Source organism: Diabrotica undecimpunctata, unplaced genomic scaffold, assembly GCF_040954645.1.
Source record: "Diabrotica undecimpunctata isolate CICGRU unplaced genomic scaffold, icDiaUnde3 ctg00000568.1, whole genome shotgun sequence".
Lineage (NCBI taxonomy): Eukaryota > Metazoa > Arthropoda > Insecta > Coleoptera > Chrysomelidae > Diabrotica > Diabrotica undecimpunctata.
In genome coordinates, this window is record NW_027311885.1 from 2,256,890 (window position 1) to 2,280,666 (window position 23,777).

The following is a 23,777-nucleotide window of genomic DNA, read 5'->3' on the forward strand; positions in this document are numbered from 1 at the left end:
CACAAAGACACATACACTCTTCACCTCTCGACTCCTATTCATTAGTCGCCTCTTACGACAGGCAGGGACTTCTTGCCACGGCCGTGTTCTTATCTCTGCGAGCCGACCGGGCACACACACACTGACACACACACATTCACACACACACTCACACACGTACGCACACACGCAAACACACACATACACTCTTTACCTCTCGACTCCTACCCATTATTCTCCTCTTACGACAGGCAGGGACTTCTTGCCACGGCCGTGTTCTTATCTCTGCAAGCCGAACGGACACACACACACACGCACACACAAACACACGCACACAGGCACACACGCACACACGCACACGTACACGCACACGCACACACTCTCCACCTCTCGACTCTTATCCATTAGTCGCCTCTTAAGACAGGCAGGGCCTTCTTGCCTCGGCCGTATTCATATCTCTGCAAGCCAAACGGACACACACACAAATACACACACATACTCACACACGCACAAACACACGCACACACACAAAGACACATACACTCTTCACCTCTCGACTCCTATTCATTAGTCGCCTCTTACGAGAGGCAGGGACTTCTTGCTACGGCCGTGTTCTTATCTCTGCGAGCAGACCGGACACACACACTGACACACACACACATTCACACACACACTCACACACGTACGCACACACGCACACACACACACATACACTCTTCACCTCTCGACTCCTACCCATTATTCTCCTCTTACGACAGGCATGGATTTCTTGCCACGGCCGTGTTCTTATCTCTGCATGCCGAACGGACACACACACACACGCACACACACACACGCACACGCACACGCACACGCACACGCACACACTCTTCACCTCTCGACTCCTACCCATTATTCTCCTCTTACGACAGGCAGGGACTACTTGCCACGACCGTGTTCTTATCTCTGCAAGCCGAACGGACACACACATACACACACACTCACACACACACGCACACACGCACGCACACACGCACACACACATACACTCACACAAACAAACACGCACATACGCACACACACATACATTCTTCACCTCTCGACTCCTACCTATTAATCGTCTCTCACGACAGGCAGGGTCTTCTTGCCTCGGCCGTATTCTTATCTCTGCAAGCCGAACGGACACACACACATACACACACGCTTACACACGCACACACACGCACACACGCACACACACATACACTCTTTACCTCTCGACTCCTACCCATTAGTCGCTTCTTACAACAGGCAGGGCCTTCTTGCTACTGCCATGTTCTTATCTCTGCAAGCCAAACGGACACACACATACACACACACTCACACACACACGCACACACACACACACTCACACACACACACACATACACTCTTAACCTCTCGACTCCTACCCATTAGTCGCCTCTTACGACATTCAGGGACTTCTTGCCACGGACGTATTCTTATCTCTGCAAGCCGAACGGACACACACACATACTCACACACGCACACACACGCACACACGCACACTCACACACACATACACTCTTCACCTCTCGACTCCTACCCATTAGTCGCCTCTTACGACAAGCAGGGCCTTCTTGCCACGGCGGTGTTCTTATCTCTGCAAGCCGAACGGACACACACACACGCACACACAAACACACGCACACAGGCATACACGCACACACGCACACGCACACGCACACACTCTCCACCTCTCGACTCCTATCCATTAGTCGCCTCTTAAGACAGGCAGGGCCTTCTTGCCACAGACGTATTCCTATCTCTGCGAGCCGAACGGACACACACACACACTTGCACACACACACACACACACACACACACACACACACATACACGCTTTACCTCTCGACTCCTACCAATTAGTCGCTCCTTACAGCAAGCATGGCCTTCTTGTCACGGATATATTCTTATCTCTGCGAGCCTAAGGTATACACACACACATACACACACACACATACTCACACACACACGCACACACGCACACACACACACACATACACTCTTCACCTCTCGACTCCTACCTATTAGTCGCCTCTTACGATAGGCAGGGCCTTCTTGCCTCGGTCGTGCTCTTATCTCTGCAAGCCGAACTAACACACACACATACTCACACACGCACACACACGCACACACGCATACACACATACACTCTTCACCTCTCGACTCCCACTTATTAGTCGCCCCTTACAAGAGGCAGGGCCTTCTTGCCTCGGCCGTATTCTTATCTCTGCAAGCCAAACAGACACACACACATACACACACACGCACACACACGCACACACGCACACACACACACACACATACACTCTTCACCTCTCGACTCCTACCCATTATTCTCCTCTTACGACAGGCAGGGACTTCTTGCCACGGCCGTGTTCTTATCTCTGCAAGACGAACGGACACACACACACATACTCACACACGCACACACGCACGCACGCACGCACACACACATACACTCACACACACACAAACACGCACACACGCACACACACATACATTCTTCAACTCTCGACTCCGACCTATTAGTCGCCTCTTACGACAGGCAGGGCCTTCTTGCCTTGGCCGTGTTCTTATCTCTGCAATCTGAACGGACACACACACATACTCACACACGCACACACACACGCACACACGCACACACATACATACACTCTTCACCTCTCGACTCCTACCTATTAGCCGCCTCTTACGATAGGCAGGGCCTCATTGGCTCGGTCGTGTTCTTATTTCTGCAAGCCGAACTAACACACACACATACTCACACACGCACACACGCATGCACACACGCACACACACATACACTCACACACACAAACACGCACACACGCACACACACATCGATTCTTCACCTCTCGACTCCTACCTATTAGTCGGCTCTTACGACAGGCAGGGCCTTCTTGCCTTGGCCGTGTTCTTATCTCTGCAAGCCGAACGGACACACACACATACTCACACACGCACACACACACGCACACACGCACACACACACATACACTCTTCACCTCTCGACTCCTACTTATTAGTCGCCCATTACAAGAGGCAGGGCCTTCTTGCCTCGGCCGTATTCTTATCTCTGCAAGCCAAACAGACACACACACACATACACACACACACACTTACACACGCACACACACGCACACGCACACGCACACACTCTCCACCTCTCGACTCCTATCCATTAGTCGCCTCTTAAGACAGGCAGGGCCTTCTTGCCACGGACGTATACCTATCTCTGCGAGCCGAACGGACACACACACACACACACTTGCACACATACACACACACACACATACACGCTTCACCTCTCGACTCCTACCCATTAGTCGCTCCTTACAGCAAGCATGGCCTTCCTGCCACGGACGTATTCTTATCTCTGCGAGCCGAAGGGATACACACACACATACACACACATACACACACACATACACACACATACTCACACACGCACGCACACACGCACACACACATACACTCACACACACACAAACACGCACACACGCACACACACACATACATTCTTCACCTCTCGACTCCTACCTATTAGTCGCCTCTTACGATAGGCAGGGCCTTCTTGCCTCGGTCGTGCTCTTATCTCTGCAAGCCGAACGGACACACACACACATACACACACCCTCTCACACGCACACACACGCACATACGCACACACATATACACTCTTCACCACTCGACTCCTACCCATTAGTCGCCTCTTACGACAGGCAGGGCCTTCTTGCCACGGCCGTGTTCTTATGCCGACTGGACACACACACTCACACACACAAATACACACACACACACTCACACACGCACACACACGCACACACGCACACTCACACACACATACACTCTTCACCTCTCGACTCCTACCCATTAGTCGCCTCTTACGACAGGCAGGGCCTTCTTGCCACGGCCGTGTTCTTATCTCTGCGAGCCGACTGGACACACACACACTCACACACACAAATACACACACACACTCACACACGCACACACACGCACACTCACATACACTTACTCACTCACTCACTTATCTCTGCAAGCCGAACGGACACATACACACTCACACACACACAAGCACGCACACACGCACACACACGCATACACACAAAAACACTTTTCACCTCTCGACTCCTACCAATTAGTCGCCACTTACGACAGGCAGGGCATTCTTGCCTCGGCCGTATTCTTATCTCTGCAAGCCGAACGGACACATACACACTCACACACACGCACGCACACACGCACACACACGCACACACACACACAAATACACTCTTCACCTCTCGACTCCTACCCATAAGTCGCCTCTTACGACAGGCATGGCCTTCTTGCCTCGGCCCTATTCTAATCTCTGCGAGCCGAATGGACACACACAAACATACACACACACACTTACACACGCAAAAACACACACACACCCACACACGCACACACTCACGTACCCTTTTCACCTCTCGACTCCTACCCATTAGTCGCCTCTTACGACAGGCAGGGACTTCTTGCCACGGCCGTGTTCTTATCTCTGTAAGCCGAACGGACACACACACACATGCACACACAAACACACGCACACAGGCACACACGCACACACGCACACACGCACACGCACACATTCTTTACCTCTCGATTCCTATCCATTGGTCGCCTCTTAAGACAGGCAGGGCCTTCTTGCCTCGGCCGTATTCTTATCTCTGCAAGCCAAACGGACACACACACACATACACACACATACTCACACACGCACAAACACACGCACACACACAAAGACACATAAACTCTTCACCTCTAGACTCCTATTCATTAGTCGCCTCTTACGACAGGCAGGGACTTCTTGCCACGGCCATGTTCTCATCTCTGCGAGCCGAACGGACACACACACACTCACACACACACAGGCACACACGCACACACACACGCACACACGCACACACACACAAATACACTCTTCACCTCTCGACTTCTACCCATTAGTCGCATCTTACGACAGGCACGGACTTATTGCCTCGGCCGTATTCTAATCTCTGCGAGCCGAATGGACACACACAAACATACACACACACACTTACACACGCAAAAACACACACACACACCCACACACGCACACACTCACGTACCCTTTTCACCTCTCGACTCCTACCCATTAGTCGCCTCTTACGACAGGCAGGGACTTCTTGCCACGGCCGTGTTCTTATCTCTGTAAGCCGAACGGACACACACACACATGCACACACAAACACACGCACACAGGCACACACGCACACACGCACACACGCACACGCACACATTCTTTACCTCTCGATTCCTATCCATTGGTCGCCTCTTCAGACAGGCAGGGCCTTCTTGCCTCGGCCGTATTCTTATCTCTGCAAGCCAAACGGACACACACACACATACACACACATACTCACACACGCACAAACACACGCACACACACAAAGACACATAAACTCTTCACCTCTAGACTCCTATTCATTAGTCGCCTCTTACGACAGGCAGGGACTTTTTGCCACGGCCGTGTTCTTATCTCTGCAAGCCGAACGGACACACACACGCACACACACACACGCACACGCAAACGCACACGCACACACTCTTCACCTCTCGACTCCTACCCATTATTCTCCTCTTACGACAGGCAGGGACTTCTTGCCACGGCCGTGTTCTTATCTCTGCAAGCCGAACGGACACACACATACACACACACTCACACACTCACACGCACACACGCACGCACACATGCACACACACATACACTCACACACACACAAACACGCACATACGCACACACACAAACATTCTTCACCTCTCGACTCCTACCTATTAGTCGTCTCTCACGACAGGCAGGGCCTTTTGCCTCGGCCTAATTCTTATCTCTGCAAGCCGAACGGACACACACACATACTCACACACGCACACACACACGCACACACGCACCGACACACATACACTCTTCACCTCTCGACTCCTACTTATTAGTCGCCCACTCTTCACCTCTCGACTCCTACCCATTATTCTCCTCTTACGACAGGCAGGGACTTCTTGCCACGGCCGTGTTCTTATCTCTGCAAGCCGAACGGACACACACATACACACACACACACACGCACACACGCACGCACACATGCACACACACATACACTCACACACACACAAACACGCACATACGCACACACACATACATTCTTCACCTCTCGACTCCTACCTATTAGTCGTCTCTCACGACAGGCAGGGCCTTCTTGCCTTGGCCGTGTTCTTATCACTGCAAGCCGAACGGACACACACACATACTCACACACGCACACACACACGCACACACGCACACAAACATACACTCTTTATCTCTCGACTCCTACCTATTAGTCGCCTCTTACGATAGACAGGGCCTTGTTGCCTCGGTCGTGTTCTTATTTCTGCAAGCCAAACTAACACACACACATACTCACACACGCACACACACATACACTTTTCACCTCTCGACTCCTACTTATTAGTCGCCCACTCTTCGCCTCTCGACTCCTATCCATTAGTCGCCCCGTACGATTTGCATCGCTTTCTTGCCACGGCTGTTTTCTTATCTCTGCAAGCTGAAGGGACACACACACATACATACACACACACTCACAAACACACACACACACACACACGCACGCACACACGCACACACACATACACTCACACACACACAAACACGCCCACACGCACACACACATACATTCTTCACCTCTCGACTCCTACCTATTAGTCGCCTCTTACGATAGGCAGGGCCTTCTTGCCTTGGCCGTGTTCTTATCACTGCAAGCCGAACGGACACACACACACATACTCACACACGCACACACACACGCACACACGCACACAAACATACACTCTTCACCTCTCGACTTCTACCTATTAGTCGCCTCTTACGATAGGCAGGGCCTTCTTGCCTCAGTCGTGTTCTTATTTCTGCAAGCCGAACTAACACACACACATACTCACACACGCACACACACACGCACACACGCACACACACACATACACTCTTCACCTCTCGACTCCTACCAATTAGTCGCCTCTTACGATAGGCAGGGCCTTCTTGCCTTGGCCGTGTTCTTATCACTGCAAGCCGAACGGACACACACACATACTCACACACGCACACATACACGCACACACGCACACAAACATACACTCTTCACCTTTCGACTCCTACCTATTAGTCGCCTCTTACGATAGGCAGGGCCTTCTTGCCTCGGTCGTGTTCTTATTTCTGCAAGCCGAACTAACACACACACATACTCACACACGCACACACACACGCACACACGCACACACACACATACACTCTTCACCTCTCGACTCCTACTTATTACTTGCCTCTTACGACAGGCAGGGCCTTCTTGCCACGGCTGTGTTCTTATCTCTGCGAGCCGACCGCACACACTCACACTCACACACTCACATACACACACACATAAACACGCACGCACACGTACACGCACACACTCTCCATCTCTCGACTCCTATCCATTAGTCGCCTCTTACGACAGGCAGGGCCTTCTTGCTACGGACGTGTTCTTATCTCTGCGTGCCAAACGGACACACACACACACACACACTCGCACACACACATACACACACATACACGCTTCACCTCTCGACTCCTACCCATTAGTCGCCTCTTACGACATTCAGGGACTTCTTGCCACGGCCGTGTTCTTATCTCTGCGAGCCGAACGGACACACACACACTCACACAAACACACGCACACACGCACACACGCACACACACGCACCCACACACACGCACACGCACACGCACACACTCTCCACCTCTCGACTCCTACCTTTTAGTCGCCTCTTACGAGAGGCAGGGCCTTCTTGCCCCGGCCGTATTCATATCTCTGCAAGCCGAACGGACACACACACTTATATACACACACTCACACACGCACAAACACACACACACACACACACGCACACACACATACACTCTTCACCTCTCGACTCCTACCTTTTAGTCGCCTCTTACGATAAGCAGGGCCTTCTTGCCGCGGTCGTGTTCTCATCTCTGCAAGCCAAACTAACACACACACACACTCACACACGCCCACACACGCACACACGCACACACACATACACACACATACACGCTTCACCTCTCGACTCCTACCCATTAGTCGCCTCTTACGACATTCAGGGACTTCTTGCCACGGCCGTGTTCTTATCTCTGCGAGCCGAACGGACACACACAGACTCACACAAACACACGCACACACGCACACACACGCACCCACACACACGCACACGCACACGCACACACTCTCCACCTCTCGACTCCTATCCATTAGCCGCCTCTTAAGACAGGCAGGGCCTTCTTGCCACGGCCGTAATCCTATCTCTGCGAGCCGAGCGGACAAACACACACACTCACACACACACACACACATACACTCTTCACCTCTCGACCCCTACCTTTTAGTCGCCTCTTACGAGAGGCAGGGCCTTCTTGCCCCGGCCGTATTCATATCTCTGCAAGCCGAACGGACACACACACTTATACACACACACTCACACACGTACAAACACACATACACGCACACACGCACACACACATACACTCTTCACCTATCGACTACTACCAATTAGTCGCTCCTTACAGCAAGCATGGCCTTTTTGCCACGGCCGTATTCTTATCTCTGCAAGCCGAACGGACACACACACATACTCACACACGCACACACACACGCACACACGCACACACACACATACACTCTTCACCTCTCGGCTCCTACTTATTACTCGCCTCTTACGACAGGCAGGGCCTTCTTGCCACGGCTGTGTTCTTATCTCTGCGAGCCGACCGCACACACACACACTCACACACTCACATACACACACACTTAAACACGCACGCACACGTACACGCACACACTCTCCACCTCTCGACTCCTATCCATTAGTCGCCTCTTACGACAGGCAGGGCCTTCTTGCTACGGACGTGTTCTTATCTCTGCGGGCCAAACGGACACACACACACACACTCGCACACACACATACACACACATACACGCTTTACCTCTCGACTCCTACCCATTAGTCGCCTCTTACGACATTCAGGGACTTCTTGCCACGGCCGTGTTCTTATCTCTGCGAGCCGAACGGACACACATACACTCACACACACACACGCACACACGCACACACACGCACCCACACACACGCACACGCACACGCACACACTCTCCATCTCTCGACTAATATCCATTAGCCGCCTCTTAAGACAGGCAGGGCCTTCTTACCACGGCCGTAATCTTATCTCTGCGAGCCGAGCGGACAAAGACACACACTCACACACACACACATACACTCTTCACCTCTCGACCCCTACCTTTTAGTCGCCTCTTACGATAAGCAGGGCCTTCTTGCCGCGGTCGTGTTCTCATCTCTGCAAGCCAAACTAACACACACACATACTCACACACGCACACACACACATACACTCTTGACCTCTCGACTCCTACTTATTAGTTGACCCTTACAAGAGGCAGGGCCTTCTGGCCTCGGCCGTATTCTTATCTCTGCAAGCCAAACGGACACACACACATACACACACACTCACACACGCCCACACACGCACACACGCACACACACACACATACACTCTTCACCTCTCGACTCCTACCCATTATTCTCCTCTTACGACAGGCAGGGACTTCTTGCCACGGCCGTGTTCTTATCTCTGCAAGCCGAACGGACACACACACATACTCACACACGCACACACACACGCACACACGCACACACACACATACACTCTTCACCTCTCGACTCCTACCCATTATTCTCCTATTACGACAGGCAGGGACTTCTTGCCACGGCCGTGTTCTTATCTCTGCAAGCCGAACGGACACACACACACACGCACACACACACACGCACACGCACACACTCTCCACCGCTCGACTCCTACCCATTAGTCGTTTCTTACGACAGGCAGGGCCTTCTTGCCTCGGCCGTATTCTTATCTCTGCAAGCCAAACGGACACACACACACACACACAAACACACACACATACTCACACACGCACAAACACACGCACACACACACAAAGACACATACACTCTTCACCTCTCGACTCCTATTCATTAGTCGCCTCTTATGACAGGCAGGGACTTCTTGCCACGGCCGTGTTCTTATCTCTGCAAGCCGAACGGACACACACACACACGCACACACAAACACACGCACACAGGCACAAACGCACACACGCAAACGCACACGCACACGCACACACTCTCCACCTCTCGATTCCTATCCATTAGTCGCCTCTTAAGACAGGCAGGGCCTTCTTGCCACGGACGTATTTTTATCTCTGCGAGCCGAACGGACACACACACACACGCACAGACAAACACACGCACACAGGCACACACGCACACACGCACACGTACACGCACACGCACACACTCTCCACCTCTCGACTCCTATCCATTAGTCGCCTCTTAAGACAGGCAGGGCCTTCTTGCCTCGGCCGTATTCTTATCTCTGCAAGCCAAACGGACACACACACATACACACACACTCACACACGCCCACACACGCACACACGCACACACACACACACATACACTCTTCACCTCTCGACTCCTACCCATTATTCTCCTCTTACGACAGGCAGGGACTTCTTGCCACGGCCGTGTTCTTATCTCTGCAAGCCGAACAGACACACACACATACTCACACACGCACACACACACGCACACACGCACACACACACATACACTCTTCACCTCTCGACTCCTACCCATTATTCTCCTATTACGACAGGCAGGGACTTCTTGCCACGGCCGTGTTCTTATCTCTGCAAGCCGAACGGACACACACACACGCACACACACACACGCACACGCACACACTCTCCACCGCTCGACTCCTACCCATTAGTCGTTTCTTACGACAGGCAGGGCCTTCTTGCCTCGGCCGTATTCTTATCTCTGCAAGCCAAACGGACACGCACACACACACACAAACACACACACATACTCACACACGCACAAACACACGCACACACACAAAGACACATACACTCTTCACCTCTCGACTCCTATTCATTAGTCGCCTCTTACGACAGGCAGGGACTTCTTGCCACGGCCGTGTTCTTATCTCTGCAAGCCGAACGGACACACACACACACGCACACACAAACACACGCACACAGGCACAAACGCACACACGCAAACGCACACGCACACGCACACACTCTCCACCTCTCGATTCCTATCCATTAGTCGCCTCTTAAGACAGGCAGGGCCTTCTTGCCACGGACGTATTTTTATCTCTGCGAGCCGAACGGACACACACACACACGCACAGACAAACACACGCACACAGGCACACACGCACACACGCACACGTACACGCACACGCACACACTCTCCACCTCTCGACTCCTATCCATTAGTCGCCTCTTAAGACAGGCAGGGCCTTCTTGCCTCGGCCGTATTCTTATCTCTGCAAGCCAAACGGACACACACACATACACACACACACACTCACACACACAAGCACGCACACACGCACACACACGCACACACACAAATACACTTTTCACCCCTCGACTCCTACCCATTAGTCGCCTCTTACGACAGGCATGGCCTTCTTGCCTCGGCCGTATTCTTATCTCTGCGAACCGAATGGACACACACATACATACACACATACATTTACACACGCACAAACACACACACACCTACACACGCACACACACATACACATACACTATTCACCTCTCGACTCCTACCTATTAGTCGCCCCTTACAAGAGGCAGGGCCTTCTTGCCTCGGCCGTATTCTAATCTTTGCGAACCGAATGGACACACACATACATACAAACACATATTTACACACGCACAAACACACACACACCCACACACGCACACACACATACACATACACTCTTAACCTCTCGACTCCTACCCATTAGTCGCCTCTTACGACATTCAGGGACTTCTTGCCACGGACGTATTCTTATCTCTGCAAGCCGAACGGACACACACACATACTCACACACGCACACACACACGCACACACGTACACACACACATACACTCTTCACCTCTCGACTCCTACCCATTAGTCGCCTCTTACGACAGGCAGGGCCTTCTTGCCACGGCCGTGTTCTCATTTCAGCGAGCCGACCGGACACACACACACGCACACACAAACACACGCACACAGGCACAAACGCACACACGCAATCGCACACGCACACGCACACACTCTCCACCTCTCGACTCCTATCCATTAGTCGTCTCTTAAGACAGGCAGGGCCTTCTTGCAACGAACGCATTCTTATCTCTGCGAGCCGAACGGACACACACACACACACTCACACACAAACACACACACGCAAGCACAAATACACTATTCACCTCTCGACTTCTACCCATTATTCTCCTCTTACGACAGGCCTTCTTGCCACGGCCGTGTTCTTATCTCTGCAAGCCGAACGGACACACACACACACGCACACACAAACACACGCACGCAAGCACAAATACACTATTCACCTCTCGACTTCTACCCATTATTCTCCTCTTACGACAGGCCTTCTTGCCTCGGCCGTATTCTTATCTCTGCAAGCCAAACGGACACACACACACATACACACAGACACATACACTCTTCACCTCTCGACTCCTACCCATTAGTCACCTCTTACGACAGGCATGGCCTTCTTGAAACCGCTGATTTCTTATCTCTGCGAGCCAAAGGGACACACATACACATACACACACACACACACGCACACACGCACGCACACATACACTCTTCACCTCTCGACTCCTACCTATTAGTCGCCCCTTACAAGAGGCAGGGCCTTCTTGCCTCGGCCGTATTCTTATCTCTGCAAGCCAAACGGACACACACACACATACTCACACACGCACACACACACACGCACACACGCATACACACATACACTCTTCACCTCTCGTCTCCTACCTATTAGTCGCCCCTTACAAAAGGCAGGGTCTTCTTGCCTTGGCCGTATTCTTATATCTGCAATCCAAACGGACACACAAACATACACACACACTCACACACGCACACACACGCACACACGCACACACACACATATACACTCTTCAGCACTCGACTCCTACCCATTAGTCGCCTCTGACGACAGGCAGGGCCTTCTTGCCACGGCCGTGTTCTTATCTCTGCGAGCCTACTGGACACACACACACTCACACACACAAATACACACACACACTCACACACCACACACACGCACACACGCACACACACACATACACTCTTCACCTCTCGACTCCTACCTATTACTCGCCCCTTACGACAGGTAGGGCCTTCTTGCCTCGGCTGTATTCTTATCTCTGCAGGCCGAACGGACACACATACATACACACACACTCACACACGCACACACACACACACCCTCACACACACACACACACGCACACACACACATACACTCTTCACCTTTCGACTCCTACCCATTAGTCGCCTCCTACGACAGATAGGGCCTTCTTGCCACGGCCGTATTCTTATCTCTGCGAGCCGAACGGACACACACACACACACTCACACACGCACAGACGCACACACACACATACACTCTTCACCTCTCGACTCCTACCCATTAGTCGTCTCTTAAGACAGGCAGGGCCTTTTTGCCACGGCCGTGTTTTTATCTCTGCGAGCCATACAGACACACACACACACACTCACACACACACACACACACACCTAAACTCTTCACCTCTTGACTCTTACCTATTACTCGCCCCTTACGACAGGCAGGGACTTCTTGCCTCGGCTGTGTTCTTATCTCTGCAAGCCGAACGGACACACATACATACACCCACACTCACACACGCACACACACATGCACACACACACACATACACTCTTCACCTCTCGACGCCTACCCATTAGTCGTCTCTTACGACAGGCAGGGCCTTTTTGCCACGGCCGTGTTCTTATCTTTGCGAGCCATACAGACACACATACACATTCACACACACACACACCTACACTCTTCACCTCTCGACTCCTACCTATTACTCGCACCTTACGACAGGCAGGGCCTTCTTGCCTCGGCTGTATTCTTACCTATGCAGGCCGAACGGACACACATACATACACACACACTCACACACGCACACACACACACACTCACACACACACGCACACACAGACACACACATACACTCTTCACCTCTCGACTCCTACCCATTAGTCGCCTCTTACGACAGGCAGGGCTTCTTGCCACGGCCGTATTCTTATCTCTGCGAGCCAACGGACACACACACACACTCACACACTCACACACGCACACACGCACACACACACACACATACACTCTTCACCTCTCGACGCCTACCCATTAGTCGTCTCTTACGACAGGCAGGGCCTTTTTGCCACGGCCGTGTTTTCACCTCTGCGAGCCATACAGACACACACACACACACACACTCACAACCACACTCACACACTCACAACCACACACACACACACCTAAACTCTTCTAAACGACAGGCAGGGCCTTCTTGCCACGGCTGTATTCTTATCTCTGCAAGCCGAACGGACACACACACACACATACACTCACACACGCACACACACACACACTCACACACAGGTACACTTTTCAACTCGCGATTCCTACCCATTAGTTGCTCCTTACAGCAGGCATGGCCTTCTTGCCACGGCCGTATTCGTACCTCTGCGAGCAGAAGAGACACGCACACACACACACACACATACACATACACACACACACACACACGCGCGCACACACACACATACACTCTTCACCTCTCGACTCCTACCCATTATTCTCCTCTTACGACAGGCAGAGCCTTTTTGCCACGGCCGTGTTCATATCTCTGCGAGCCGACCGGACACACACACACTGACACACACACACTCACACACACACTCACACACGCACGCACACACGCACACAAACACACACACATACACTCTTCACCTCTCGACTCCTACCCATTAGTCGCCTTTTACGACAGGCATGTCCTTCTTGCCTCGACCGTATTCTAATCTCTGCGAGCCGAACGGACACTTACATACATACACACACACACTTACAAACGCACAAACACACACACACGCACACACACATACACTCTTCACCTCTCGACTCCTACCCATTAATCACCTCTTACGACAGGCATGGCATTCTTGCCACCGCTGTTTTCTTTTCTCTGCGAGCCGAAGGGACACACATACACACACACACACTCACAGACACACACACGCACGCACACACGCACACACACATACACTCACACACACACACACACGCACACACGCACACACACATACACTCTTCACCTCTCGACTCCTACCCATTAGCCGCTAATTACAACAAGCATGGCCTTCTTGTCACGGCCGTATTCTTATCTCTGCAAGCCGAACGGACACACATACATATACACACACACTCACATACGCACAAACACACACACACGCACACACACATACACTCTTCACCTCTCAACTCCTACCCATTAGTCACCTCTTACGACAGGCAAGGCATTCTTGCCACCGCTGTTTTCTTTTCTCTGCGAGCCGAAGGGACACACATACACACACACACTCACAGACACACACACACGCACGCACACACGCACACACACATACACTCACACACACACACGCACACACGCACACACACATACACTCTTCACCTCTCGATTCCTACCTATTAGTCGCCCCTTACAAGAGGCAGGGCCTTCTTGCCTTGGCCGTATTCTTATCTCTGCAAGCCTAACGGACACACACACATACACACACACACACTCACACACGCAAACACACACGCACACACATACACACACACACACATACACTCTTCACCTCTCGACTCCTACCCATTAGTCGCCTCTTACGTCAGGCAGGGCCTTCTTTCCTCGGCCGTGTTCTTATCTCTGCAAGCCGAACGGACACACACACATACTCACACACGCACACACACACGCACACACACATACACTCTTCACCCCTCGACTCCTACCTATTAGTCGCCCCTTACAAGAGGCAGGGCCTTCTTGCCTCGGCCGTATTCTTATCTCTGCAAGCCTAACTGACACACACATACACACACACACACTCACACACGCAAACACACACGCACACACACACACACATACACTCTTCACCTCTCGACTCCTACCCATTAGTCGCCTCTTACATCAGGAAGGGCCTTCTTTCCTCGGCCGTATTCTTATCTCTGTGAGCCGAAGAGACACACACACACACATACACACACACTCACACACACAAGCACGCACACACGCACACACACACGCGCACACACACACACAATTACACTCTTTACCTCTCGACTCCTACTCATTAGTCGCCTCTTACGACAAGCATGGCCTTCTTGCCACCGCTGTTTTCTTATCTCTGCGAGCCAAAGGGACACACACATACACACACACTCACACACACACGCACGCACACATACATTCTTCACCTCTCGACTCCTACCCATTAGTCGCCCATTACGACAGGCATGGCCTTCTTGCCACCGCTGTTTTCTTATCTCTGTGAGCCGAAGGGACACACACATACACACACACTCACACACACACACACACACATACACTTTTCACCTCTCGACTCCTACCCATTAGTCACCTCTTACGACAGGCATGGCCTTCTTGAAACCGCTGATTTCTTATCTCTGCGAGCCGAAGGGACACACATACACATACACACACACTCACACACACACGCACACACGCACGCACACATACACTCTTCACCTCTCGACTCCTACCCATTAGTCGCCCCTTACGACAGGCATGTCCTTCTTGCCACCGCTGTTTTCTTATCTCTGCGAGCCGAAGGGACACACACACAAACATACACACACACACACTCACACACACACACACACACACACACACGAACACACACGCACACACACGCACACACACATACACTCACACACACACACACGCACACACACATACACTCTTCACCTCTCGACTCCTACCTATTAGTCGCCCCTTACAAGAGGCAGGGCCTTCTTGCCTCGGCCCTATTCTTATCTCTGCAAGCCAAACGGACACACACACATACTCACACACGCACACACAAACGCACACACGCATACACACATACACTCTTCACCTCTCGTCTCCTACCTATTAGTCGCCCCTTACAAAAGGCAGGGTCTTCTTGCCTTGGCCGTATTCTTATCTCTGCAATCCAAACGGACACACAAACATACACACACACTCACACACGCACACACACGCACACACGCACACACACACACATATACACTCTTCACCTCTCGACTCCTACCTATTAGTCGCCAGTTACAAGAGGCAGGGCCTTCTTGCCTCGGCCCTATTCTTATGTCTGCAAGCCAAACGGACACACACACATACTCACACACGCACACACACACGCACACACGCATACACACATACACTCTTCACCTCTCGTCTCCTACCTATTAGTCGCCCCTTACAAAAGGCAGGGTCTTCTTGCCTTGGCCGTATTCTTATCTCTGCAATCCAAACGGACACACAAACATACACACACACTCACACACGCACACACACGCACACACGCACACACACACATACACTCTTCACCTCTCGACTCCTACCTATTACTCGCCCCTTACGACAGGCAGGGCCTTCTTGCCTCGGCTGTATTCTTATCTCTGCAGGCCGAACGGACACACATACATACACACACACTCACACACGCACACACACACACACCCTCACACACACACACACACGCACACACACACATACACTCTTCACCTTTCGACTCCTACCCATTAGTCGCCTCCTACGACAGATAGGGCCTTCTTGCCACGGCCGTATTCTTATCTCTGCGAGCCGAACGGACACACACACACACACTCACACACGCACAGACGCACACACACACATACACTCTTCACCTCTCGACTCCTACCCATTAGTCGTCTCTTAAGACAGGCAGGGCCTTTTTGCCACGGCCGTGTTTTTATCTCTGCGAGCCATACAGACACACACACACACTCACACACACACACACACACACCTAAACTCTTCACCTCTCGACTCTTACCTATTACTCGCCCCTTACGACAGGCAGGGACTTCTTGCCTCGGCTGTGTTCTTATCTCTGCAAGCCGAACGGACACACATACATACACCCACACTCACACACGCACACACACATGCACACACACACACACATACACTCTTCACCTCTCGACGCCTACCCATTAGTCGTCTCTTACGACAGGCAGGGCCTTTTTGCCACGGCCGTGTTCTTATCTTTGCGAGCCATACAGACACACATACACATTCACACACACACACACCTACACTCTTCACCTCTCGACTCCTACCTATTACTCGCACCTTACGACAGGCAGGGCCTTCTTGCCTCGGCTGTATTCTTACCTATGCAGGCCGAACGGACACACATACATACACACACACTCACACACGCACACACACACACACTCACACACACACGCACACACAGACACACACATACACTCTTCACCTCTAGACTCCTACCCATTAGTCGCCTCTTACGACAGGCAGGGCTTCTTGCCACGGCCGTATTCTTATCTCTGCGAGCCAACGGACACACACACACACTCACACACGCACACACGCACACACACACACACATACACTCTTCACCTCTCGACGCCTACCCATTAGTCGTCTCTTACGACAGGCAGGGCCTTTTTGCCACCGCCGTGTTTTCACCTCTGCGAGCCATACAGACACACACACACACACACTCACAACCACACACACACACTCACAACCACACACACACACACACCTAAACTCTTCTAAACGACAGGCAGGGCCTTCTTGCCACGGCTGTATTCTTATCTCTGCAAGCCGAACGGACACACACACACATACACTCACACACGCACACACACACACACTCACACACAGGTACACTTTTCAACTCGCGATTCCTACCCATTAGTTGCTCCTTACAGCAGGCATGGCCTTCTTGCCACGGCCGTATTCGTACCTCTGCGAGCAGAAGAGACACGCACACACACACACACACACATACACATACACACACACACACACACGCGCGCACACACACACATACACTCTTCACCTCTCGACTCCTACCCATTATTCTCCTCTTACGACAGGCAGAGCCTTTTTGCCACGGCCGTGTTCATATCTCTGCGAGCCGACCGGACACACACACACTGACACACACACACTCACACACACACTCACACACGCACGCACACACGCACACAAACACACACACATACACTCTTCACCTCTCGACTCCTACCCATTAGTCGCCTTTTACGACAGGCATGTCCTTCTTGCCTCGACCGTATTCTAATCTCTGCGAGCCGAACGGACACTTACATACATACACACACACTTACAAACGCACAAACACACACACACGCACACACACATACACTCTTCACCTCTCGACTCCTACCCATTAATCACCTCTTACGACAGGCATGGCATTCTTGCCACCGCTGTTTTCTTTTCTCTGCGAGCCGAAGGGACACACATACACACACACACTCACAGACACACACACGCACGCACACACGCACACACACATACACTCACACACACACACACGCACACACGCACACACACATACACTCTTCACCTCTCGACTCCTACCCATTAGCCGCTAATTACAACAAGCATGGCCTTCTTGTCACGGCCGTATTCTTATCTCTGCAAGCCGAACGGACACACATACATATACACACACACTCACATACGCACAAACACACACACACGCACACACACATACACTCTTCACCTCTCGACTCCTACCCATTAGTCACCTCTTACGACAGGCAAGGCATTCTTGCCACCGCTGTTTTCTTTTCTCTGCGAGCCGAAGGGACACACATACACACACACACTCACAGACACACACACACGCACGCACACACGCACACACACATACACTCACACACACACACGCACACACGCACACACACATACACTCTTCACCTCTCGATTCCTACCTATTAGTCGCCCCTTACAAGAGGCAGGGCCTTCTTGCCTTGGCCGTATTCTTATCTCTGCAAGCCTAACGGACACACACACATACACACACACACACTCACACACGCAAACACACACGCACACACATACACACACACACATACACTCTTCACCTCTCGACTCCTACCCATTAGTCGCCTCTTACGTCAGGCAGGGCCTTCTTTCCTCGGCCGTGTTCTTATCTCTGCAAGCCGAACGGACACACACACATACTCACACACGCACACACACACGCACACACACATACACTCTTCACCCCTCGACTCCTACCTATTAGTCGCCCCTTACAAGAGGCAGGGCCTTCTTGCCTCGGCCGTATTCTTATCTCTGCAAGCCTAACTGACACACACATACACACACACACACTCACACACGCAAACACACACGCACACACACACACACACACATACACTCTTCACCTCTCGACTCCTACCCATTAGTCGCCTCTTACATCAGGAAGGGCCTTCTTTCCTCGGCCGTATTCTTATCTCTGTGAGCCGAAGAGACACACACACACACATACACACACACTCACACACACAAGCACGCACACACGCACACACACACGCGCACACACACACACAATTACACTCTTCACCTCTCGACTCCTACTAATTAGTCGCCTCTTACGACAAGCATGGCCTTCTTGCCACCGCTGTTTTCTTATCTCTGCGAGCCGAAGGGACACACACATACACACACACTCACACACACACGCACGCACACATACATTCTTCACCTCTCGACTCCTACCCATTAGTCGCCCATTACGACAGGCATGGCCTTCTTGCCACCGCTGTTTTCTTATCTCTGTGAGCCGAAGGGACACACACATACACACACACTCACACACACACACACACATACACTTTTCACCTCTCGACTCCTACCCATTAGTCACCTCTTACGACAGGCATGGCCTTCTTGAAACCTCTGATTTCTTATCTCTGCGAGCCGAAGGGACACACATACACATACACACACACTCACACACACACGCACACACGCACGCACACATACACTCTTCACCTCTCGACTCCTACCCATTAGTCGCCCCTTACGACAGGCATGTCCTTCTTGCCACCGCTGTTTTCTTATCTCTGCGAGCCGAAGGGACACACACACAAACATACACACACACACACTCACACACACACACACACACACACACACGAACACACACGCACACACACGCACACACACATACACTCACACACACACACGCACACACACATACACTCTTCACCTCTCGACTCCTACCTATTAGTCGCCCCTTACAAGAGGCAGGGCCTTCTTGCCTCGGCCCTATTCTTATCTCTGCAAGCCAAACGGACACACACACATACTCACACACGCACACACAAACGCACACACGCATACACACATACACTCTTCACCTCTCGTCTCCTACCTATTAGTCGCCCCTTACAAAAGGCAGGGTCTTCTTGCCTTGGCCGTATTCTTATCTCTGCAATCCAAACGGACACACAAACATACACACACACTCACACACGCACACACACGCACACACGCACACACACACACATATACACTCTTCACCTCTCGACTCCTACCTATTAGTCGCCAGTTACAAGAGGCAGGGCCTTCTTGCCTCGGCCCTATTCTTATCTCTGCAAGCCAAACGGACACACACACATACTCACACACGCACACACACACGCACACACGCATACACACATACACTCTTCACCTCTCGTCTCCTACCTATTAGTCGCCCCTTACAAAAGGCAGGGTCTTCTTGCCTTGGCCGTATTCTTATCTCTGCAATCCAAACGGACACACAAACATACACACACACTCACACACGCACACACACGCACACACGCACACACACACATATACACTCTTCACCACTCGACTCCTACCCATAAGTCGCCTCTTACGACAGGCAGGGCCTTCTTGCCACGGCCGTGTTCTTATCTCTGCGAGCCTACTGGACACACACACACACTCACACAAGCACACACACGCACACACGCAGACGCACAGACACACACATACACTCTTCACCTCTCGACTTCTACCCATTAGTCACCGCTTACGACAGGCAGCGCTTTTTTGGCACGGACGTGTTCTTATCTCGGCGAGCCGACCGGACACACACACACTCACACACGCACACACACACGCACACAAGCACACACACACATACACTCTTCACCTCTCGACTCCTACCAATTAGTCGCCACTTACGACAGGCAGGGCCTTCTTGCCTCGGCCATTAGCTTATCTCTGCAAGCCGAACGGACACACACACACTCACACACACACGCACGCACACACGCACACACACGCACACACACACACACAAATACACTCTTCACCTCTCGACTCCTACCCATTAGTCGCCTCTTACGACAGGCATGGCCTTCTTGCCTCGGCCGTATTCTAATCTCTGAGAGCCGAATGGACACACACATACATACACACACACACACGCACAAACACACACACACACCCACACACGCACACACACATACACTATTCACCTCTCGACTTCTACCTATTAGTCGCCCCATACAAGAGGCAGGGCCTTCTTGCCTCGGCCGTATTCTTATCTCTGCAAGCCAAACAGACACACACACATACACACACACTTACACACGCACACACACGCACACGCCTCTTACGACAAGCAGGGCCTTCTTGCCACGGCCGTGTTCTTATCTCTGCGAGCCGACTGGACACACACACTCACACACACAAATACACACACACACTCACACACGCACACACACGCACACACGCACACTCACACACACATACACTCTTCACCTCTCGACTCCTACCCATTAGTCGCCTCTTACGACAAGCAGGGCCTTCTTGCCACGGCGGTGTTCTTATCTCTGCAAGCCGAATGGACACACACACACACGCACACACAAACACACGCTCACAGGCATACTCGCACACACGCACACGCACACGCACACACTCCAAACCTCTCGACTCCTATCCATTAGTCGCCTCTTAAGACAGGCAGGGCCTTCTTGCCACAGACGTATTTCTATCTCTGCGAGCCGAACGGACACACACACACTTGCACACACACACACACACACACACACACACATACACGCTTCACATCTCGACTCCTACCAATTAGTCGCTCCTTACAGCAAGCATGGCCTTCTTGCCACGGACGTATTCTTATCTCTGCGAGCCAAAGGTATACACACACACATATACACACACATACTCACACACACACGCACACACGCACACACACACACACAATCTTCACCTCTCGACTCCTACCCATTAGTCGCCTCTTACGACAGGCATGGCCTTCTTGTCACGGCTGTATTTTTATCTCTGCGAGCAGAAGGGACACACACACATACACACACATACACACACACACATTCACACACACACGCACGCACACATACACTCTTCACCTCTCGACTCCTACCCATTAGTCGCTCCTTAAGACTGGCAAGGCCTTCTTGCCACGGCTGTTTTCTTATCTCTGCGAGACGACCGGACACACACACACTCACACAAGCACACACACGCACACACGCACACACACACACACACATACACTCTTCACCTCTCGACTTCTACCCATTAGTCACCGCTTACGACAGGCAGGGCCTTCTTGGCACGGACGTGTTCTTATCTCTGCGAGCCGACCGGACACACACACACTCACAC